Source organism: Lissotriton helveticus, chromosome 4_2 (assembly GCF_964261635.1).
Source record: "Lissotriton helveticus chromosome 4_2, aLisHel1.1, whole genome shotgun sequence".
Lineage (NCBI taxonomy): Eukaryota > Metazoa > Chordata > Amphibia > Caudata > Salamandridae > Lissotriton > Lissotriton helveticus.
In genome coordinates, this window is record NC_136064.1 from 20,421,353 (window position 1) to 20,446,530 (window position 25,178).

Genomic DNA, 25,178 nt, shown 5'->3' on the forward strand with positions numbered 1-25,178 from the left:
GTGAATATGTAGTTGGTTCCCTGTAAGGCTTAGGGAGAGGCCTACCAATTTCAGTAATTTCATTGGGATCACCGGTGACAGTAATATTACTAGATCCGTCCGATAGGAGTTTACTCTCATGCCTATTTTGGTTTTTTAAGTTCCCGGGGGAAATTACTAATTGCAGAGGGCCCTGTTTAGCCGTCGGCTGTCAATCCAAGTCCTCTAGGGTTGACAGTGTATCAAATGAATTGTGTAGGGGAATATTCCATCGCCCGTTAGCGTTTATATATTGGTGTCTGCTAGGGTGAGGGAAAAAGGGCCTATTGAAACGTTGGGGTGGAAAAAATAGGGGGGGATTAGTAAAACCAGGTATCGATGTTGAGTTTTGATTATTATGAAACATAGGGGTTTGTGAGGGAGTACAAAATACAAGTCGGGCGCCACACACAGGGGTCCATTAGGATGGCGGGCAGATTGCCCCCGCCAGGCTGTCGGTAAGGTGTGGGCAATCCGCCCGCCATCCTTCCCTGTATTCCCCCCTCCATATTAGAATGGCGGGGGGGACCACGGCGGAGCAAAGCACCGCCCGCCACTTTTCCGCCCCGGTCGCATTGCGGCCGGGGCGGAAAATGATTAATATGGTGGCGGTGTCAAGCAGACACCGCTAGCCATATTATGATGGACTGAGGGTGATGCCTTTCCGTGGCGGCGATGCCGCCACGGAAAGGCATGCGGTCTTCACTCTGGGGGCCCCCTGCAGGCCCCCAGAGTGAAGGAGGGGGGGATTGCACATGGGGGGTACCTGTGGTACCCCCCTTCATTTGCATTAACAAAGCGGCAGGCACCGCGCGGTGCCTGCCGCTTTGTTAATGCAAATGCAGAAATGCATTTCTAGCATTGTGGCGGGCGGTGCTGAGAGCACCGCCCGCCACAATGCTAGAAATGCAGGATGTGCCCGCCACTGTGGCGGGCACATCCTAATGCTGGTGTCGGGACCCCCGCACTTAAGGCGGGCGGTCCCGTTTACCGATAGGGTGGCGGGCCTAATGGACCCCACAGTGTGGCTCTGTGTGGGTGTAAATGCAATAGGTCCTGCATTTGCGAGCGATTACGCTATTGGCATTGTAAATGACAATGCCATTTATTTAACGATTAAGCTATTGGCAATGTAAATGACAATGCCATTTATTTATGATTTAAAAAAAAAAAAGTCATGAGCAATGCCAATAGCTCTACCTTTAATAATGCAGAGACCATTGCATTGTAAATGCTTGTTCTTATGGTAATTGTCATTTTTTTTTGTTTTGTGCCCCTTCTTATAATTGCATTTAAACACTCTGAACCTCAACCGGACATGCTGACTTACTGTAGTTGTCTATTGTCAGCTTGGCCTTCTTCTATAATGCATTTTTTGTGTATCTTGCATGTTTTAATTTTAAATGTAGTAAAAATGTTTTAGAGCCATAGGTGTTCTGTCAACCTATTTCAAATGCCTATGATAACAGCCAATAACATTAGAAGGTGTTTTTACCTTTTATCACCTGTAAATGTGTGCTGGCTTCCTTGGTGATTAGGCTGCTGGTGCCTCGTGACCTCAAGGACACTTTGCAGGTGTGCATTCCCCCATCCTCAATCTCGAGGTACACGATGGTGAGGGAGAGATTCCTCCCTTGGCTGTCCTGGGGGACGCTCAGCCGGTCTCTGTACCAAGTCACGAAGACATGGTCGCCCTCGTCATCTCTTTCAAAAAGTCTCCGAGCTTCGAAAAGCCAGATCACCCGCTGCGGCCTGTGATCCTCTACTGAGTATGTGCAAGAAAGAGTGACGTAATGCCTCCACGTCCCAGTGACGTCATGCGGGGCAATCACGGCAAAATCAGCTGGAAATGAAGATAGAAAAACATAATAGGCATAGTGGTTTAGGGGAATTGTAATGTAAATAAAAATAACGGGTTCCCAATCTTATAGTTATAAGTGGTAAACTATGTCTGCCACGCAGAGATGATGGGTAGGGAGCCATCATTCTTCTGGAATATCCAGCCACCTGGCTGCATTGCACATGTGAGGTGTTTTCAAAGAGGCAACACCACTCCAGCCTTAACCCTGCCATTCCCTACCCCAAGCCATTGTCCTCCTAACATACAACTACCTCCTCCCTAAGATGGCGCCTGTCTCCTCCTGGACTCCTCCTCTTTGCTTCACGTGCTTGCCTGGTGACATTGTGCATTTTCCACATTGGGAGTTCCTGGGAAGACTCGCACTGATAGAGAGGGGTGGTCTGGCCGGGCTTTCATTGTGTACTGGTACCCTTTCATTAGGTGCTAGGAGGTGGGAGTTGGAGGGGGGTTGGGGTGAGAATGGGAGGGCTCTTATGAAAAATCTTTGCCATGGAAAGAGCACCGATATTGAGGTTGGAGTAAGAGAGCACGGCTGACCCATTGTTCAAACCAGAAAACAAAGCAGATGTAAAAGTTATGTGTGCTAGATCTTTGGAGAACATGAGCGTGGGCTGGTGAGGAAGAAGATGCTGCTGCTTTAGAAAAAAGGGGAGTGAGTGAGAAGAGCTACATGTCAGGCTATTGTTAAGGAGGGGAAGACAACAATCAATGATGAGTATTGTTGATGGGGAGCTTAGTAAAACTGTAGTGAAAAGGAGAGAAATTGCGATTCTCCTATTAACATGACCAGAGAATCTGGATTTCATTAAAGACACGGAGGCTGACATTATGCATTATCCTTTAATAGCAACTCACAGCAGCCGCACTACATCATAAAGGATAAAGCTCTAGAGTTTACACAACAGTGGACAAAGGATGTATCCAGGAGATGATCTACCTCTTTTAAAAGAATCGCAGCAGGAAAGAACTTCATAAACGGAGAAATCCAAGTAGAGCTTGAAAACATAAACGGAGAAATCCAAGTAGAGCTTGAAAACATCATGGGATAAACTTCAGTATCTCAAATGGGAAGGATCAGACGGTTAAACGGAGTTACCTGAAAGGAGAAAGAAGGATTAAGAACCAAATCCATAGTGAAGAGCCTAGAGAGCCAAAAGACTTCATTACATTCAATAAAGATAACAGAAGCATAGGCATAAATCATAGAATAACAACAATTGAAGTAATCAATAAGTTCATAAAAGACATATCAAAAGTTGTAAAAAGGAGGAGGGAGGGATAATGTCAGCCTCCGTGTCTTTAATGAAATCCAGATTCTCTGGTCATGTTAATAGGAGAATCGCAATTTCATTACAAGACCGGAGGCTACATTATGCATGTTCGTAGCCAGGAAGGACGACATCAGACATATGCTCGATAGGCTTACAATAATGACGAGCAAAGGTGTTAGCATTTGACCAGTCAGCGGCTTTCAGGATATCATCCAACTTACCACCTGACCAGAAGGATTTACTGGCCATAGCTCCTCTGATAGAGTGTGCTTGAAACTTAGAGAGGTCAACACCAGCAAGACTCATGGTAGACTTAACCCATCTAGCTATGGAGGTGGATGAAACAGGTTTGAAAGGTTTCACAAAAGAAACTACAAGTTGATTTGCATCGTTAGGACGTAGGAGAGACATCCTTGCGTCATACTCTTTCATACAAGCAACCACACAAAGTTATGGGAAACTGTCAAAACGAGGATAAAAGATAAAATCTGACATGGTTTTAGTTCTTCTTAGTAATTCAAACTTAACACCAAACATATCGTAACATCTATTTGAAATATCTAAGCTTCTGATGTCGGATACTCTCCTACAGGAGATTAAACACAAGAGAGTGGCGAGTTTGAAGGAGAGAAATTTTCTATTAAGGGAAGAGTTATCTGGCCAGGAACATAAAAGGTCTAGAAAACACTTGACATCCCAAAGGGTCTGATACTTAGGTCTAGGGGGTCTCCTTAGTCTTATACTCTTGAGGAATCTACAAATGATAGCATTTTTACCTACCGATTTACCGTTGATAAGGGAATGGCCAGCCGAGATTGCGGATCTAAAGCAATTAATAGTACGATAGGATAGGCCTCTGTCAAATTGTTCGACCAGAAAATTTACGATACTGACGACAGGAGCCTCCACGGGATCCAGACTCCTTTCCAGGCACCAATGAAACCATTTTTTCCAAATGTTGTTATACGTAAGGTGTGTTCCAGGAGCCCAAGATTCTCCGAGGAGAGAGAGAGCTGTCGATGAAAGTCCAGACAACTCGTTAGATTGCCTGACACTTTCAAGGCAAGAAGGTTCAAATTCCCCTCGAGAATAAGATGATGATCTTTCCCGTCTGCATTTGAGACCAGGCCTGGAGACGCTGGGATCAGAAAGGGAATGTCGCATGCTAGTTCCAGGGCTGTCGGGAACCAAGCTTGGGACGGCCAAAAAGGAGTTATTAGGATCAGAAGGTATTGTTCCGATCTGACTTTCTGAAGGACCCTCTGAATCATGGCGAAAGGAGGGAACGCATAACCCAGGAAGTGAGACCATGGTTGGAGAAAGGCGTTCACAGCAAGTGCGCCCGGGTCAGGCATCCAACTGAAATAGTTGGGTAGCTGGAAGGTAAGCCTGCTGGCAAATAAGTCCACGTCTATGGGACCCCAAAAGTGGAAGAGGGTGTTGAAGACGTTCACATTGAGTTTCCAGTCTGAGAAGTCTAGAAGGAATCTTGAATTCCAATCTGCAGAAATGTTCGATTTCCCGGGAAGATATTCCGCCCTGAGGGAAATTTTGTGTTCCAGACAGAACATCCAAAGTTTCCTGGCAAGATTGGAGAGATCTGCAGATCTCGTTCCTCCAAGACGATTGATATAGGCCACAGCAGAAATGCTGTCCATTTTCAGAACAACAGACCTCCCTTGAATGGAGTGTTTGAAGCTCATAAGAGCGTATAAACCAGCTGTCAATTCCAGAAAATGTATGTGTTGGGAAGATTCCGTCAGTGTCCAAACCCCTCCGGTGTTCTGGTCTTCCAAACGTGCACCCCAGCCATGAAGACTGGCATCTGATTCTAGGACGAAATCCAGGGATGAGCCGAAGATAGCTTTGCCGTTCCAAGCGTCTAAGTTCTCCAGCCACCAAAAGAGCTCTGCTCTGGCATCTGGGTCCAGAGAGACAAGATCCCCATACCATAGACATGAATTGAGCGCATTTCTCTTTATTCTCTGGAGCGCGCGGTAGTTCAGGGGACCGGGGAAAATGGCCTGGATGGAAGAAGAAAGAAGCCCAAGAAGTCTGGCTAGTTCGCGGAGTGTTAAAGACTCTTGTTTCAAGACGGACCTGATCTCCTTCCGGATCTTGGCAATCTTCTTGGAAGGAAGAAGGAGAAGACATTTCACGGTGTCTAGAGTGAAACCAAGGAATTCCATGGTCTTTCAGGGAGAGAGAATGGACTTCTCTCTGTTGATGATGAATCGTAGACTCTCTATTAAATTCATGGAAGTTTTTAGATCTATTAGGAGATCTGAATGGGATTGGGACATGATAAGAATATCGTCCAGGTAGATGATGAGACGGATACCCCTTTCTCTTAGAATTGTGACGATACACTTCATGATCTTGGTAAAACACCAAGGGGCAGAAGAGAGACCAAAGGGAAGAGCTTGAAACTGGAATAGGCGTTCCTTCCAAGCAAATTAAAGGAAAGCCTGATGTTCTTTGTACATAGGGATGGTGAAGTAGGCATCCTTCAGGTCCAACTTGACTAACCAATCTCCTTCGAGAAGGAGATCCCTTAAAAGGTGGATACCCTCCATTTTGAAATGACGATAAACCAGAAATTTGTTGACTTCTCGAAGGTTTATTACGGGTCTCCACCCTTTGTCCTTTTTCTGAACAAGAAACAGTGTGCTTATGAATCTTGCATCAGACCAGGGAGCCTTCACTATTGCCCCCTTTTTGAGCATAGAAATAATTTCTTCCTCCACGATCTTTTCCTGATCCTCTGAAAGGACAAAGGGTTGGGGTAAGCGCGATTGGAAGGGGATCTGTAAGAAGTCTATCTTGAAGCTCAACGGTTTCTAGAACCCATGGATCTTGGGTGATTGAATCCCAAACATGATAAAACTGTTTTAGTCTGCCCCCTACTATGGGAGGGAAAGAAGAAGAAGGAGTAGTACTTACTTGTAGAATTGGAGGTGTTGGGGTTGTAGAATTGGAGGTGTTGGGGGTACCACGACCTCTCGAACCACGGTTTCTTGGACCCCTTCCTCTTTGGGGGAAGAAGGGTTGTTTAGGGGGGGTAGAAGCCCCTTCCAGTTCCTCTGAATGACAAATAGGGTCGTTGGTTGCCTCGGCCGGAAGAGCGACCCCTTCTGCCGGCCTGACCAAAAACGTTGGTGTTAAATACCCGTCTTAGGTTATTTTGAGCCCTATCGAAAGCAGTGAAGGTAGACACATATTTACCAATCTCCTTGATTATATCCTCCCCGAAAAGGAGGCCCTTAGGGTTTTGGGAGGGTTCTCTCTCTGCTATGTCTCCTAATTTTGGGTTAATTTTATTTAAAATGGATCTCCTCCTTTCAACGTTTAAACTGGAATTAGCCTTGCCAAGGAGAACAACAGCTCTTTGGCTCCACCCTCAAATGAGATCAACATTTAAAGGGGTAGAGGAGAGGTGGGATTGTTCAGCCATGTCTAGGATTCTAACAAGTGGTCCGAAGACATCTAAAAGACGGTCTTGACAACCTTTAAGAGCTCTCTCCAGTCCTTTTCTAGGGTCTCGCCCTAACTTAAATAGGAATTTGATAAGGTCTGGATCCAGGTTTGGAGTCTGACAGACCCTCTCCTCAATAGTAGGTCTGGGAGATTCAGATCTCATGGTGTTTCTAGTATTTCTATCTAAAAGGTTTCTTAACCAACGTGTGACAAACTGGGAAACATGTTCCTGCGGGAACCACTTCGAACTATTAGGGTGAGAGATATTTAGGGGAGAGAACATCTCTTCTCCGATAGGGTTAGGAATAGTATTTTTGAAGGCCGGCTCCGGATCAGGTTGGGAATTAAAGTCATGTTGGACCTCATCCAGTTTAAAGACAAATTCGTCGGAGGGATCTTTGGAGGAGTCATCATCATAGGAGGAGGAAGAGGAGTCAAAACCAATATTCTTTTTTTGGTTAGCACTATTCCAAAGCGTGCCGCGAGGGACACCGTTCATATTTGTGCCGCCATGGGCACCGATCAAGGGAGTGTCCCGAGGGACATCAGGTTCAAGTGAGGCGCAGTGGCCTCCCATCCAAACTGAGGTGCTAGGACCTCCCGTACTATGAGAGGCGCTAGGGCCTGTAGTGCTTTCACAATGTTTCGTTTTTTTGGGTCTCTTACCGTGTATAGGGGGAGATGTCGGGAATCACACGGTCTTTTAGAGAACATGACTTCTTTGAGGGACGACATCATACAGGATTTAATCTCCTGTTGAAGGAATTTTCTAAGTGAATTGCCAATAGGGGCAGGTGAGCTTGCAGTAGCGTCATCTGAATCCATGTCAGACATGGTTTAGTAGAGATCTCAGAGGGTATTTAAGTGATTTGAAAGAATGATAATAAAGATAAAGTACTAAAAAAACTTCTCTCTTTCTCTCCTCTCTTTCTCTTTTTTTTTTTTTTTTTTAATTTAAACTCAGAATCTAAAAACCTCATTTTTTTTTTTTAAATATATTACATATGTACGGTAAGGGTGGGAGAGGTCAGGTAAGTTTTTCAGAAAAGAATTAATAATCTTATTAATAATTCTGGGGAATTAATATCCTTATTTAAATATTGTTATTAATATTATTGTTAGAGATGATAATAAATGGGTATTGTTGAAATGGGTATTTGTTATTAAAATATTAGTATTAGACAAAGCGCAAATAGACAGTATATCTCTGGCGGCTGAAGCAGAGCAACTGACAAGTTATCCAGGAACGCTCGAGCTCAGCCGCCGGAGAAGAGGAAAGTCGCTTTGGAAAGGAGGCACGCAACGCGGGTGTTGCTAATGACCCTTCCTTTAATATTGTCCGTAACTCAGAGCCAAAGCGAAGCGGGGAAATGAAATGGGAGCGGGGACAGCGTTTAAAAAATGCGGCGAATGTCGGTAAGATAGCTGCGCGATCGCACGCTGAAAGGAATAAAGAAAATCGCGTTTAGGGAGAGGGACGACCATAAATTGGAAGTCCATGGGGGGGGGGGGAATGGGGAAACCAGCGCCACCCACCGGGAAAGGAATAGCGTAGACAAAGCACAGTGTTAGAGGCTGGAAAGACAGAAAAAATGGCATAAAGCCACAAGTTAACGAATTAAATTGGCATAAGAACGAATAAAATCAGTACAACATTGCCATGAAAAACATTCAAATTAATATAAACGATTCAATTATTAATATAGGCTACATAATATACCAAAAATACAAGCCTAAAGGCTAAAATGAAGGAGAAGCAAGTAGTAGTAACTTATCTGCTGGCGAGCCGCTTTTAAAAGAGGCAGATCATCTCCTGGATACATCCTTTGTCCACTGTTGTGTAAACTCTAGAGCTTTATCCTTTATGATGTAGTGCGGCTGCTGTGAGTTGCTATTAAAGGATAATGCATAATGTAGCCTCCGGTCTTGTAATGAAATCCCGAAGGTTGGAGAAAAGATAGTAGGTCAAAGCTAGGGTTGATGAGAAAGAAGTGGTACTTCTACGTGTTTCAGAATCAATCAATGCATGGAAAAGAAGTATTTGGGGAAAAGAGCAGCAAAGAGATGAAATGGATACATAGAGAGAATGAGACTGATAAATGGGTCAGAGACAGTGGTTGTAAACCAGTTTAGGACAGGGGATAGTGAAGTAGGGAGCGAGAATGTATCGGGAGAAATTAGGGATAGAAGCTTCAGACGTGGAAATGACAGTCAGAAGGTGGGAGATAGAAAAAGAATTGTCCTTGGTTCCATTTTATGCAAAGGAAGACAGAGATTTGGCATGGGGATTTATATGGAAATATTTAAATGTCTACACAGAGAGGCAAACTCCAAGAAGCAAAACAAGAAATAACGTTCTTAATGGCACAAAGTTCCTACTAACATAAACACTTGGATTGCTAAATGGGACCCAGGGGGACCGTGGCGCGAGCAGGTGTCCCCCTGGGAGGATTCGCGCGGTGGGAGCAATCCCCTGCGTGATAGGTTAAGGGAGGGATAAGGGGCGGGTCTAGTCGGGTAACTCATAGGGAGGGGAGGAGGGCGGGAATGTCGTCATTGGGAGGCGGTTGGAGGTGGCGTCAGTTTTTGAGTGGTGAGCGGAGGCGTTTCTTGAGGAAGGAGGCATTTTTTGCTGTGCACATGGAGAGAGACAGCGTCGACGAGGGTGCAGTGAGAGCTCTCCTGGGGGTGGGGCGCGGCGACCTTCGGAGGCCGGGAGCGGCTTCGGTGATGGACATGGGCTCCATGCGCCCGCGACGCTCGGCAGCCTTGGGAGTGAGTCATGCGATAGCGACGTGCTTGCCAGCCGCGAACCGCTTTAATTTAATGAGGAACAATGCCACGGACAGAGCGAAAGGTAACAACCCAGGCACTTGAACAACAGATTAATTGTGTTACAAAGAATTAAACAAATCAAAAAGGGATGTAGGTAGGTCTGAATTCAAATTTTATTATTTATCAAATTAAAAAGGATCACGAACATTAATACATTTCATATATATATATTTTTTTAAAATATAAAAAGGAGGAAATTAAGAATTCAACAAATTATCAACAAAAAACATTCAAAACAGAATTTTAAAACATTAAATGAAAAGACATGTTACAAAAAATGGCATCAACAAATTGATTCTCAACCTTGAAGTAAAAGGAAAATTAAAACGGTGGCATTAACAAATAAATTCTCTACGCGCGTTTCGGCGACCAGCGCCTTCTTCTGGAGTAGCCACGTGTATCCTGTACAGTGAAGGAAGAAAGGAAAATAACCAGATTTGAAAATAATACTAGCCTCCAGTATATTTAAAAAGGAATATCATATCTAAGCAAATTATAAAATCATTAACACCTTTGACCTACACTTTACATCACTTTCATTGTGTCAAACAAATATACATTTTTACTCTTGCCTCTCAATGAGGGCCTTCATTTCTTTGTGCATTTCACGTCTAACAAGACCAGGGGGCATAAGAATGGATTGAGTGACTCATGGATTCGAATTCATGATACTTAATTAGAGGTTACATTTAGTGTGTAAAGTATCTTTATGGGGGGAAAAAAAGGACACACAAATCTTCAGGATATACTTACACAATTTTAGCAAAGGCATCACGAGATAAGGTAATCATCAAATGCAATCTTGTCTTTTGTACAACAGTAATCTAAATAAGAAATTGAAAAATAGAACGCCACATTTCTATTATTATAAATCGAATATTAGATAACATGATTTGAGGGAATGATCAAACTAATAATTGGTGTTCTTTACCTAATGATTGTTCAAAAAGGTTATGAAGCCGTGGGTCGTTGCTTCAAATTTATGGCAAAGATGCTTGTATTACTATATAAAAAACAAGAGAAGGATATTATAGGTGTGATATTTATGCATTGACCTATTTACATAACAGCCGATATGGGGTAATACTTCATATAAAGTCATCTATGGCATATCATGTGTTTTTATTAAAAATATATTTTAACATAACGATCTCATCTGAAGGATCTGTTGTTGATTGAGAGGCAAGAGTAAAAATGTATATTTGTTTGACACAATGAAAGTGATGTAAAGTGTAGGTCAAAGGTGTTAATGATTTTATAATTTGCTTAGATATGATATTCCTTTTTAAAAATACTGGAGGCTAGTATTATTTTCAAATCTGGTTATTTTCCTTTCTTCCTTCACTGTACAGGATACACGTGGCTACTCCAGAAGAAGGCGCTGGTCGCCGAAACGCGCGTAGAGAATTTATTTGTTAATGCCACCGTTTTAATTTTCCTTTTACTTCATGGTTGAGAATCAATTTGTTGATGCCATTTTTTGTAACATGTCTTTTCATTTAATGTTTTAAAATTATGTTTTGAATGATTTTTGTTGATAATTTGTTGAATTCTTAATTTCCTCCTTTTTATATTTTAAAAAAAATATATATATGAAATGTATTAATGTTCGTGATCCTTTTTAATTTTATAAATAATAAAACTTGAATTCAGACCTACCTACATCCCTTTTTGATTTGTTTAATTCTTTGTAACACAATTAATCTGTTGTTCAAGTGCCTGGGTTGTTACCTTTCGCTCTGTTAATCCCTGACCTAGGACTTGCAGTATCAATTTGTTCAGGGGGTCCTTGATACTTCCAAGCAATGCCACGGACAGGCCTGTTGTGCAGCGAGGGGGGCGTCCAGCAGGAAGGGGTGCTTGTGATGGGAGAGCAGGGCCTGGAGCTGCGTCGCTACCTGCAGCCATACAAGGGTATGTGGGTGGTGGTCATGTACAGCGTTCTGGAAGGGCGGCTCATTGGGGCGATAGAGAGGCTCTGGGGGCTTCAGCAGTGTGTCAGTTGCAATTAGGGTTGGGGGCATGGCAGTGCCTCACCAGTTGGGGACTGCGCGGTTGGTAGTCACAGCAGCTGATTTCCACGGTCAGAAGGGATTGAGCATGGCGAATATTTTTTCACAGATTGGTTTGAATGTACAGCGCGCTGCTTTATCGGATTGATATTCCCCCCCCTGTCATGGAGAACAGACGCGGTGCCATTCTGGTAGATTATCCAGAGGATAGTGAAAGGGATGTGGAGGGACTTTTGGAGGACGCAGGTAAGTTACCACAGACTATTGCGGCGGATTGCCAGGGTGATGAACAGGGGGCTACAGGGGGCAGGGTGAGGCTGGAGTATTTACAGTTGCCAAAGCCTAGAGGCCCCCCGGGATCCAAAGCTACGTTGGGTTATCAACACATGATTTTTTATGTGGAAATGGTGGTTCCTGATAATTATGCTGAAGGCAAAGACGCTTTAGGCCATGATTTCGAATTTTGGCAGTTGGGGGACCAGGTTCAAGACTGTACAATTCAAAATGTTCCTAGTACAGATATTTGTTTCCTTATCCCCAGACTCTCGCCCTCCACCTTGCCCTTCTCAGGTGGGGTTTTGACTCTGAATTTGGACCACAGAATGGGCAATGGGTTTGGGGTAGAACATGCAGATATATCAGCGTTTGCAGCTTCAGGATCTTCAAATGAGCTTTCTTCGGGTAAGTCAACAGCGACTTCATGCAAGAGCTGTAAGCAGTTGATAACAGACCCCCCCATGGGGCGGGTTTTGGTTTTTCTTATGTCCCTTATGCGAAGTAAGTGCGGCTTTTGGGGAGTCTGTTCCCATCAATGTGGACCCGGAGCGGAATTTGAGAATGCGGCCGGGTTCTCTCAGCGGAGGCCTGTGACCTCTTGGAGAGATTATGACGGAGGTATTGGTGACGGTCAGATGCCGAGCACTAGGGCTCTTAATGTTTCTGGCTCTGAGCCGCATGTTGGTACAGTTTATGATAATGATAATGAATATGATGATAATATGGTGGAAAATGTGGTACACAAAACGATTCCTTTGGTTTACACTAAGGAGTTTGGATGAGGGGGATCGGGGTGCATTTATTTCTTCTAGTATTTTACAGAGGTCTCGAGCGGATTTCTCGACGGATCAAGATCGTAGTCAGCACAATAGAGAGGATCCTCAGGAGTTTCAGAAGCATGCTACGCAGCTCACGGCAGGTAAGCCTAAATGGTGGACTGCTTGGAACAGACCTTTAGCGGGTGGCTATTTTGCTGATACAGATGCAACTGAGGTGGTGATTTCCAAGCCTAAATGAGTTCTGGAGTATTTTTCTAATGTTTTACCAAAGTCACGACCTGGGTTACAGGCCCAGGTTTTAGGTACGGACGACTCTTCGGCTGTTCCAAATGATTTGACTGTTTAAGGTCCAGGTGTTAGCGGGGTACGTACAACGCTGCCTTATTTGGGATTGGCTATGACATTTGGTATACACTTATCTGACAAAACTAAGCAAAAAATTTGGAACGATGAATTTGTTGATTTTTTCCGTTTGCTGCATAGGGATATTCCGTCAAGAGAAGGTTCCAAAGAAGAGGAATGGGAAGTATCACGTCGCCCCAGAGTCCCTAAGTCCATTGAGAATTGGACGGCTGCCTTTCTCATTTACGCACGCGTGTATTATGAGAGGTATCCAGATAGGGCATTGGCCAGGTCTAAATATATGGACATAATTCGTAGGGTGCATTTACAGGTGGGTGGTTTTGCCTGGCTTAATTACGATGAAGAATTTCGGGCCAGAGTTAGTATCTTTCATGACAAGCATTGGGGGGAGCTGGATTCCGAACTCTGGTTACAATGGATGTCTACTAATCAGTCACAAACAACCATACATACCGCTAGCGGTCTGCCTATATCGTATCGGCCCTTTCTATAGCGTCCCGCCCACATTGGGGCGGGAGCTTTGGGGAGAGCGCAATTGCCTGCAGCAGGTGCATGTTGGAATTACAACCGAGGTGCCTGCATCAGGCAATTTTGTAAGTTCAAACATTGAATGCTCACAATGTGGAGGGAGGCATCCAATTATCACCGGATGATGCCACACTTCGGTGGAGGATGCATTGCGGTTGGTACGTTTAGCTGGGACTGGTGCTGAGTTAGCGAAATGCGATGTACAATCGGCGTTTCGTTTGTTACCTATTCACCCCGTAGATTTTGAGCTGCTACGATACGGACATGATGATGGCTCGTTTACCGGCGGATATGGTTCTTGAAATTAAATCTTTCTTGTTAGAAGTTTTGGGTAGACAAAAGATGGAACTGAGACAGGCCCAGCGTTTGCTGGGTTATTTGAATTTTGCATGTCGGGTGGTGAGAGCAGGCATAACGTTTTGTAGACGACTGGGTTTTGGCTTTGTCGGGTGCTTCCTTACCGCACCATAGGATAAGATTGACAAAAGCTGTCAAAGAAGATTTTAGGATATGGCTACATTTTTTTGGAGAATTTTAATAGTGTATCGCTCTTTTTGTAGAAGATAACACCTTATGGCAGATTCAGCTATTTTCTGATGCGGCAGGGGCACATGGAGTTGGAATATTTTGGGAAGGATGTTGGTGCGCTGAGAAATGGCCAGAGCATTGGGTTCAACAAGGCCGGAGTATTGCCTTCCTTGAGTTTTTCCTGATCTTCGTAGCTTTGCGAGTTTGGGGTGAGGAATTTAAAGACAGGTGTGTTCTGTTTCACTTTGATAACATGTCTGTATTGGAGTTGGTCAATAGACAACGGGCAAAGGATGTGTGTGTGTTACACCTGTTGCGTTATTTCATGTTGCAGAGTCTCAAGCTGAATATTGTGTTCAGGGCATGGCACATTCCAGGTGTGAGTGATCTGTGTGGTTCCTGTCACTCAAGAAACACTCCTGCCTCGCACTCCTTTTAATTTTCCTTTGATAAGTATTCAACGTAGTTTATGTTGCTTTCATGAGTTTTTATTTTCAAATATTTTCATTCTTTTCAGTAATCATGCTTTTCATTTTTGTATTATTTTCATACAATTTTCCATGCATTCTTAGTTCCCGATGCATTTCAAGCATAAAGCCCTTCCTCAGGGGATTCCTTGTCTGAAACAATCAATGTGTATTGATTTAATAAGTCGGTAAACATTCAATCTTGTTACAATTTCATTTACATTCCAGGTGTGAATAATATAATAGCAGACGCATTATCTCATTTTAATTGGTAGACTTTTCGCTCGTTGGCACCAGGGGCGGACAGCTGCAAAACGGAAGTACCCTCAGACATCTGGGCACTGGGAGAGTGTGGATCAGCGAGTTGGTAGAGCAAGCTATTGCACCGTCCACCAGATGCTGTTAACAGAAAGCCTGGTCTGAGTTTGTAACTTATGTTGACTCTCAGAATCAGACCTCTTTGGCGGTTGTTAATGAAGAGTTTATTTTCAGTATGTATTATCTGTGATGGATAAAGGTTTGTCCCACACCACTATTGCAGGTCAACTTTCTAGCATTTCCTTCTATGGTGAGTTAATTTTTGGGAAGGAAGTTGGGGGTGGGATTTTGTTACGTAGAATGTTGAAAGGTTTCAGTAAAATGAGGTCGCGTTTTTTGCCTTTGCGGGAACCTATTATTTTTTCTTTGTTGCAACAGTTGTTATTGTTTTTGACAAAATGCTGTTTCAGTGGGTGGGAGGTCTGTCGCTTTAGGCTGTGTATGATTTGGTTGTTCATTGGGGCATTTCGAGTATCCGAATTGTTGGGGCTGAGGGGTAAGTTGGGCAGACAAACAAATGATATACAGGTGCAGCATGGTTCTTTCAGAATATTGTTGAGACAGTCGAAACTAGATCAAATGGGAAAAGGGTGTGGATCCATTTGAATGGGGTGGGGAGGTGGGTTGTTGTCCTTTAAATTAATGGCTTTCCTTCTTGCAGTCTACGTTTTTTCGACATGGAGTAATTTTTGTCACCAGGATGGAAACAATATCACATCATTTCAGCTACTGGCAGTTTTGGGGAAGGTTTTAACCTTGGCCAGACAAAACCCTCTATTGTTTGGGACCCACTCCTTCAGAATTGGGGTGGCCACTGAAGCTTCAAGGTTGGGTGAGGGCTGGGAAGAGATACAGCGAATAGGCAGATGGAAGTCAGATTGTTGTTCTAGATATGTTCGAACATGAATACTTGTCATAGGGTAAGTATACAAGTCTAATACACTCTTTTTGTCGCCACAGGACGAGTTAATCCTCTGCCACGAAAAATGCGGAATTGGATTGGAGGACATTCATTTGAGAAGTGGTTGGCTACGTTTGCGGAACAACAGCTTTGTGGCAGAGCGTTAGGTTTGCATGGGAGGGGTCATGAAGTATTTTGGAAAGGTGTGGGAGAGATGAAATGGGGTGCGTTATTTCCGTTGCTTTCTATTTTGTCCAGGGAGAGGGGTTTCCCGGATTTTACTGATTATTCATCTAGGTGAGAATGATCTAGTGGAACTATGTGGTTTAACCCTTATCAAGCAAATGAAACTGGACTTAGCGGCATTAATAGATAACTGGTCAGGTACATCGGTGGTGTGGACGGAATTTATTTTTCGTCATCACTGGAGAGGAGCTTGAAGCCATTCTGCTGTGGAAAAAGCTCGACGCAAATTGAATAGAGCAATACAAATTTATTGTCCGGCTATAGGTATTAAGGTCTTATCTCATGAACACATTGCAGGTGTTGTACAACATTTATTTTGTGATGATGGGGTGCACTTATCACAGATGGGTCAAGCTTACTACTAATGGAGTTGAGGGATCTGTTGGCGGGATTTTGTTTGGGAGAATTTATGGTGTGATAGCAATGTTAATTAGTTTTATTTATCATTTGTCTAATGTTGTGTGGGGCCAGGAAAACTCTTTGGTTTTCCTGGGTGGCGCTGTGTGGGGGGTCTGGGATAGTCTAGAGTGGGCTTATCCTTTCCCTCTGGGTGCGGGTGGAGGGTAGGAAAAATGATGATTATGGTGGTTAAATGATGACAAAATTCAATGCTGGTTTTGGTACATTTTTGGGGATTGGTTATTACAAAATTGTTGGGAATGTTTTTGGTTATACACAACTATTAAGGAAATATTTGGAAAAATGAGTCAATGTTTAATTAATTAGGAATAAGTGTATTTATAGGATGATCTGTTTCGACTGTCTTAATAAATAGTGACCTTTTTTGCTATGAATATCAAGTGTGGATTGTCCTTATTGCGCGATTCATGTTTTGTATGAGCATTTATTGCTCCCAGTGCCTGAAAAGCAGCACCTCGCGATTTAAATACAAGGACAGCATCAGAACAGCACATATTTGCTTAGGGGGATTTGCATGGATACACTCCGATGGCGTTTATGTCAGGCTGTGTTCTGAGACGTAAACGGGATTTCAAGCGACTCAATACCACTCAGTGCCAGAGACTCACGGAACCAAGAATGTGAAAGAGGCTTCGGTGCCACCTACCAAGCACACATATCCTTGTGTCTGATAGAGACAGAAAGGAGACTACATTTCACTATGCGAGTGACGCAGCCCTATTAAAACAGATTTCTCATTCGTGGATGCACGTTTATCAATATAAAGCAAAACGTAGCTTATTTTTTATTTTATAATATTAGAAAAACACTGACATCTCGTGAGGCTATCTTGAGTTTTGTGATTTAACGTTCCATCATATTTTCCGCCAGCACATGAGTATTCAAATTCCTAAAATGCAGTTGAGGGTGTGGTGAACGTAGTAACACAAATCAATTACACAAGCACTTCTCTGACATTCAATTTAACCGAAACCAGACTTCCTGTGCTAAATAAACAAAACATTGCTATAGTAAAAAAAAAGAAAGAACAAACAAGGAGCGACAGGTGGGCCTGCCAAAGCTGCATACTTTTGAACTAGGGAGATCAAGTCCCGGCTTCAGCTCAAACCCCTGTGATTATGGACAAATCCAGTAGTCTATGTGTGCCAGTTCCCGCTAAATAAAAAAAATGCATAAAAACCGGGAGGAATCAAGATTGTCTGACTGATGTGGTGTGGTTTACAGCTCGTCACTATGTACACAGTGATGTTAAAGTCTGTCATACGCAGGTTTGGTTTGGTTCAAAGAAACTACTGACAAGTGTGTTCAGTGCTTTTGCGCCCTGAGTGTATATTGCAGTTTAGCATTAATCCCGGTGATGAGGAAATGGGCAGGACACGACAACTAGCCCGTATACGGTCATGGTGGAGAGCATGTGTAACCATGCAGGACTGCTTCTTGATATTGGTGCATTCTAGTACTGCAAATGGGATTCGGTAAAGAGACTTCATACCCCTCAATGACAGAAACTCACCGAACCAGGAATGCGAATGAGGCTTCAGTGCCATTTACCAAGCACACATGCCCCTATGTATGACGGAGACAAAAAAAGAGACTACATTTCGCAATGCGAGTGACGCAGCACTATAAAAACAGATTTCTCATTTGTGGACTTACGTTTCTCAATATAAGGCAATACGCAGCTTATATATATTTTTTATAATAGTTGAAATAATATTGCCACCTGTGAGTGATTAAATGCTCTACCATATTTTCTGACAGCACATGAGTATTCAAAATCCTGAAACTCAGTTGAGGCTGTGATGAAGGTAGTAACACTAACCAATTAAATAAGCACTTCTACGATGTTCAAAGACTCTAGAACCAGACTCCCTATGCTAAGTAAACAAAACATAGCTATTGAAATAAGCCCAATCGTGCTGAAAACAAAGTCCAAAACCAAACTAACATCCTACTAAAAAAAAAGCAAATGACAGTTGACATAAAAAATTGCTAAATGCGTAAAAAATATAACCAACGAGGCAGGAGGCATGGAGCCAGACATACTCCTAATACAACTGTGCAATTAAGAGTGTAACCCGATATGGTGCTGAAACAACACAAAGGCAAACAGAAACAGAGCGAGAAGTAAAGAACAAGCATTTACAATGCAATGGTCTCTGCATTATTAATGGTAGAGCTATTGGCATTGCTCATGACATTTTTTTTTTTAATCATAAATAAATAGCATTGTCATTTACATTGCCAATAACTTAATCGTTAAATAAATGGCATTGTCATTTACAATGTCAATAGCTTAATCGCTCGCATATGCATGATCTATTGCATTTACACCCACACAGAGCCACACACATAGAGAGCCACCCACACAGTCATTCATATAGAGCTACCCACACACACAGAGCCACCTACACAGAGCCACCCTCACACAGACAGAGCCACCCACACATAGAGCCACCTACAAAAAAAGCTATCCACACAGAGCCACACACACACACAGAGCCACACACACACAGAGCCACACACACACACACAGACCCCCCCCACACACACACACACACACACAGACACACACAGAGACACACACACACAGAGACCCACACATGTTTAAGCAAAAAATCTTAATTTCAGCTAGTATACTGCCTCCGACCACCAACAGCGGTCTAGTGCGTGGGCGCGCGCCTGTTAAACAGGAGCTGGTAGCTTAGCAGCATCCTGCATGCAGCCCACGGCTAAGGACGTGTCTCCGTAAGTTATACCCTAAAACACCGACCGGCCCAACATAGCAAGCATCTAAGCCAGGTACTCTGCTCTGCCTGGCATTACAGAACGAAGATAGGATGTGGCTTAACGGCCAAATTTGCCGGCTCCGGACCTTGGATGTAGGCTGAACATCCTGTGATTCAGGGCAAATCACTTTCTCCCCCTTGCTTGCTACAAATGAATGCCATGAAAAAAGTTTTGCTGAAAAATGTCCCGGCAGCAGGAAGTTCATGCAAAATAACACACTTTGAGTTCTTTTAAAGTGTAAGACACAGCGGAAGCAAAATTACATAAGTGCCCGTGCTCATAGGTAAACACTTTCATCACATTAAAGTATTTCTGATAACTGTGCAGCAACTACTTCCGGCGGCGGCTGGGGGAAATGGAAACCCAAAGCGCCGGCAAAAAAAAAAAAAAGTAAACGCCCACCTCCGAATGACGGAGAGAAAAGGGGCGGGACTTAAATAAAGAGACAGAAACGCCCACGGATCGCATCAAGCCTGGGAAAAGAGTAATTGACACACATCTCTTCCAATGGCTAGCCTCCATTTACGGAGCTAGCCAATGGAAGACAGAGGCGGGTTAAAGCCCCACTGTAGAAGTCATAAGATCTTCGGCTCCGCCCACTGCTTCGCAGTGCGACGGTAGCCTCAACCTAAAAAGTATGGTACTGGCATTACAAGACGTAGAAATTAAGAAATTGCCCCTGTGGTTTCATGTAAAGCTTTGCTGACATAGTTATTGCGAGGATTTCTTTGGTTTTTCCTTTAAGAGACTGGCATTCCCCACATGACAGCTAAGACAAGTTCTTGATGGGTGTCAGCTTCCTACCAGGAGTACCCTTCATGTTTCCCTGGTGGCAGTGTGTAGTGTTCTCATCTTGCTTATTCATCAATAGTTGTGTATGCATATAAAATGCGAATACATCCCCTGATGAGGCACTCATGGGTCAAACAATGTTTCAAAAAAACTTTATCATCCAAATGTAGTGGTTTATTCACACAAAGTTCATCGTGGATGCTGTATTGATATTACTTCATATCAATCAAACATGTATCATGTACATCTTTAAGTAGGAATTGTCAACGTGAACTACTCCGATGCATTTCGGGCAGAGCCCTTTATCAAGGAGTGCTGTAAGGAAGACAGATAGGAGTGAAAATGGGGATGACGATAAATCGTCACACTATTGCACAATTGCAATTTATTGTCCTTGAAATTGTGATCAAAAGAGAGGGAACCGACAACAACAAACTGCTCCTTAAAAGAGAACTCGAATGGATGTTCCGTTTGCAGACACAGAAACCTTTCGGTCTTAATGATCGTACAGAATACAGCTGTTATTTGTAGTCTGTTGTACCCTTATGCTATACATTGCTTCTTTATGTTCCCTTATGTTTCCCACTGGAACTTTTCTGACCCTTACTTTGCATGTCTCGTCACTTTCTCACACCATTCCAAGATGGCAACCCCCCCTCCTACTCCTGTCACACCTTTGCAGCCCATCGTCTATTTCCATTTTCCCCTAGTCGCCTTTACCCTCCTCACTCACACCACCATAGCGTCCCCGTGATGCGCTAGAACCGTTGGAGTAGCGCGCCGCGTTACCACGGAATAGAAGTAAGTCTTTTACCATATCCATGCTCCCGCAATCCCTATTCAATCACCCCGTTCCGATTTATCGCTATGGGCACGCACCCTTAGTTCACATATCGGCACCATCATACGCACACCATCCCTTTTTTTAACTATCACAAATCACTTTCATTGATCGGCACTTAATTTACCTACCCACCTGATTCCGTCATCCCCATTTTCACTCCTATCTGTCTTCCTTACAGCACTCCTTGATAAAGGACTCTGCCCGAAATGCATCGGAGTAGTTCACGTTGACAATTCCTACTTAAAGATGTACATGATACATGTTTGATTGATATGAAGTAATATCAATACAGCATCCACGATGAACTTTGTGTGAATAAACCACTACATTTGGATGATAAAGTTTTTTTGAAACATTGTTTGACCCATGAGTGCCCCATCAGGGGATGTATTCGCATTTTATATGCATACACAACTATTGATGATTTAATGAGTGTTTTGGCTGGAAACACTACCCACGAGAGCACCTCAAAACGTTTACCCATCACATGGTCTGAGAACCGTCTTCAAACTAGCAGTGCACCCCCCTCTACCCTTTTGTATTATTGCATAGTTCTGCCTCTGGGTGGGTTGCACGCCTCACAATGCAATTCGAGGAAATCAGTAAAAGCACTGAAGCCCGAGCACACACTTTAGCTTTTGACGAAGAGGAACGTCAACGAATATATTCGCTTATCGAGGAAGACATCACTCCAGCCTCCACCACCCGCAACAAAGAGCAATGTATAAAGCAACTACTATACTTGTCCAAGCGTCACATCAATCAGAAGCTCCATGCGAGCACTTTACTTAAATATCACCGGGCGCTCAGAATCCCTCGCGGATTGCTTTGAAGCCCTCCCTCTGCAAAAACTCCAAAACCTTTAAAGAAAAATGGGATGGGATACTCAATAAATGTAGCCTTGACCTGATTCTTTTAATCGTCGAAGAATTATCTGGCATTTTAAAAGAACTCGAGCATGAAATCAAAGACATCGATAAAGAATTGAAAGACATGTTAACACCAGAGGAACTTTCCACCACCTTAGAGGATCTCAAAACTACACTTGATAAACATCAAAAAGAAATAAATGAGCGTAAAATCCGAAAATTTCGCAGAGACACGCTTGACTACAAGCTTGATGAAGTTTATTCTTGGGCCGACATTTATGCCCAACGACGACGTAACAGACCTCCAAATATGCAGACCGACACCTCATCCTCTGGTAGTGACAACACAATCCGACCACCTCGCAAAATCATTGCCTCGAGATCAACGAATGGTCAAGCAACCACATCCACAACAGCACAAGATCAACCCGCTGCGGTTCATTTTTTAGAGTCAGGCCCGGAAACCACCGAAGACTCAGGAGGAGCCAGAACAAAAGAAAAGGAAACAACTCTCCCAAACACACGGAGCACAGTCACCAAGAAGGATTTAAAAGGAAAAAAGAACACCTAATCATCAATATCTCAAACACCACCATCACACCACATCAAACAGACTTACTTGAGAAAGGCACGTCTTTTATCCCGACGGCACATACCAACTTATTGGAACTCGAAGTGAGCACCTTCAAGTTCATAAGGAAACTCAAGTTACGTCACTTTTTCGAAAATGTTCTGCCACCCACTCCAGGTATAAAACCTGATGAACTCAAAGGTTTAAGACCACCCAGCACTTATCAAGCTCCCAGCAGCCATAAGTGCATCGACTTATTTGAAAACCTCGTTCGCAATGACGTGTCCAAAATCAAATTTAACAAAAGACCAACACATCAAAACTTAACCACTAAGGATCGTGACACTCTCAAATCCCTGGCTAATAACGAGAAAATTAGATGTGTAAAAGCCGACAAGGGCGGCGCATTGGTAATCCTTGATACGACCATGTACACACAACGGCTCCAGGAACATATACGAGACACCACTATCTATATGCATCTTGCCAACAACCCTACGAGGGAGTTCCAGAACACCTTAAAAGACTTGGTCATGAAAGCATTACAAAACAAAATCATTCAAGAACGCACCAAAAACTACTTACTTCATGAACATCCCAAGAGCCCTACTATACACATGAGTCCCAAAATACACAAGGATCTCCAAAATCCCCCTTTCAGACAAATAGTTTCCACTAAAGGATCTATTCACGAACCAATCGGCAAATTCATAGACAAATATTTGCAACCGCTCGTCACCAAAGCCACCAGTTATATTAAAGATACTACCGAGTTTTTGCTCAAATTGGCGAACATTCAGATTGATGAAAAGAACCAATACATACTATGTACAGCCGACGTCAATTCTTTATATACATCGATCCCCCACCAGGGAGGCATCGACGCCGTTGAACAAGCCCTTCTCAACAGCCACATTGATGCACCCATGCAATCCTTTTTGATGGAACTTATGGTATACACTCTATAACACAGTTATTTCCAAGTTGACAATGAATGGTACCTCCAGCTATCTGGAATGGCTATGGGAAACTGTGCTGCCCCATCATATGCGAACATCTATATGGAAAACTTTGAAAAAGTGAATATATACGACAACACCAGTTTCAACGACAAAATAAAAATGTACGTCAGATACATTGATGACTTATTTCTAGTCTGGACGGACTCCAAAGAATCCCTAAACCAGTCTCTTCATGAACTCAATACCAAGGATGAACGCATCAAACTGACGTGGCAAATCAGTGACACTGAAATCTCATTTCTTGATGTTAACATTAAAATCACCAAAAATGGCTTCATCACTGACCTCCATAGAAAAACAACTGACCGCAACAACACATTACACTATGGAAGTTTTCACCAAGGATCACTTAAAAGACATTTGCCGTTTTCTCAAATGCTGCGTGTCAAACGCATAGTTTCAGATGAACAGATGATGATCGCCAGGACCAAGGAAATGTATGACCGCTTCCTTGATAGAGGTTACCCCACACAGATCCTCACCGAGGCTCAAACACGAGTGGCGCAAATCACCAGACAGGAGTGTCTCACAAAAAAGCCCATTAAAGAACAACAACGCATGGTTCTTGTTTCTAAATATTCCACAGCGAGCCTGATCTACAAAAAGATCATACTTAAGCATTGGTCAATCCTTCAAATGGAACCTGATTTTCGGGACATGTTTCAAAACCCCCCCTTGTTCGCCTACACCAGAAACAAAAATATCAAAGAAATATTGTCGAAATCCACCTCCACCGATAAACAATCTAATGGTACCCAACCATGTTTAAATTGCAATCACTGTAACTGCGTTATAAAAGGCAACACCATCAGACACCCCATGAGGGGCAATGCAATTAAACTCCACGTTAACGCCACATGTGATTCGACCAATTTGATCTATGCTTTGAAATGCCCTTGTGGCAAACTGTACGTCGGAAAGACAGAAAGAAAAATCAAGACACGCTTGAACGAGCATAAATCAAACATACGTCTGAAGTATGAGAAATCCAATATTGCCATGCACTTTTTGGAAGCTCGTCACACTATTGCACAATTGCAATTTATTGTCCTTGAAATTGTGATCAAAAGAGAGGGAACCGACAACAACAAACTGCTCCTTAAAAGAGAACTCGAATGGATGTTCCATTTGCAGACACAGAAACCTTTCGGTCTTAATGATCGTACAGAATACAGCTGTTATTTGTAGTCTGTTGTACCCTTATGCTATACATTGCTTCTTTATGTTCCCTTATGTTTCCCACTGGAACTTTTCTGACCCTCACTTTGCATGTCTCGTCACTTTCTCACACCATTCCAAGATGGCAACCCCCCTCCTACTCCTGTCACACCTTTGCAGCCCATCGTCTATTTCCATTTTTCCCTAGTCGCCTTTACCCTCCTCACTCACACCACCATAGCGTCCCCATGATGCGCTAGAACCGTTGGAGTAGCGCGCCGCGTTACCACGGAATAGAAGTAAGTCTTTTACCATATCCATGCTCCCGCTATCCCTATTCAATCACCCCGTTCCGATTTATCGCTATGGGCACGCACCCTTAGTTCACATATCGGCACCATCATATGCACACCATCCCTTTTTTTAACTATCACAAATCACTTTCATTGATCGGCACTTAATTTACCTACCCACCTGATTCCGTCATCCCCATTTTCACTCCTATCTGTCTTCCTTACAGCACTCCTTGATAAAGGGCTCTGCCCGAAATGCATCGGAGTAGTTCACGTTGACAATTCCTACTTAAAGATGTACATGATACATGTTTGATTGATATGAAGTAATATCAATACAGCATCCACGATGAACTTTGTGTGAATAAACCACTACATTTGGATGATAACGTTTTTTTGAAACATTGTTTGACCCATGAGTGCCTCATCAGGGGATGTATTCGCATTTTATATGCATACACAACTATTGATGATTTAATGAGTGTTTTGGCTGGAAACACTACCCACGAGAGCACCTCAAAACGTTTACCCATCACATG

At 43.2% G+C, this 25,178-nt stretch overlaps 1 pseudogene; it reads right to left on the reverse strand.

Moving 5' to 3' along the window:
• The window catches only part of LOC144752159 (uncharacterized), a 123,353-nt pseudogene extending 116,227 nt beyond the window's left edge, over window positions 1–7,126 (reverse strand).
• Window positions 7,127–25,178: the final 18,052 nt, after the last annotated feature.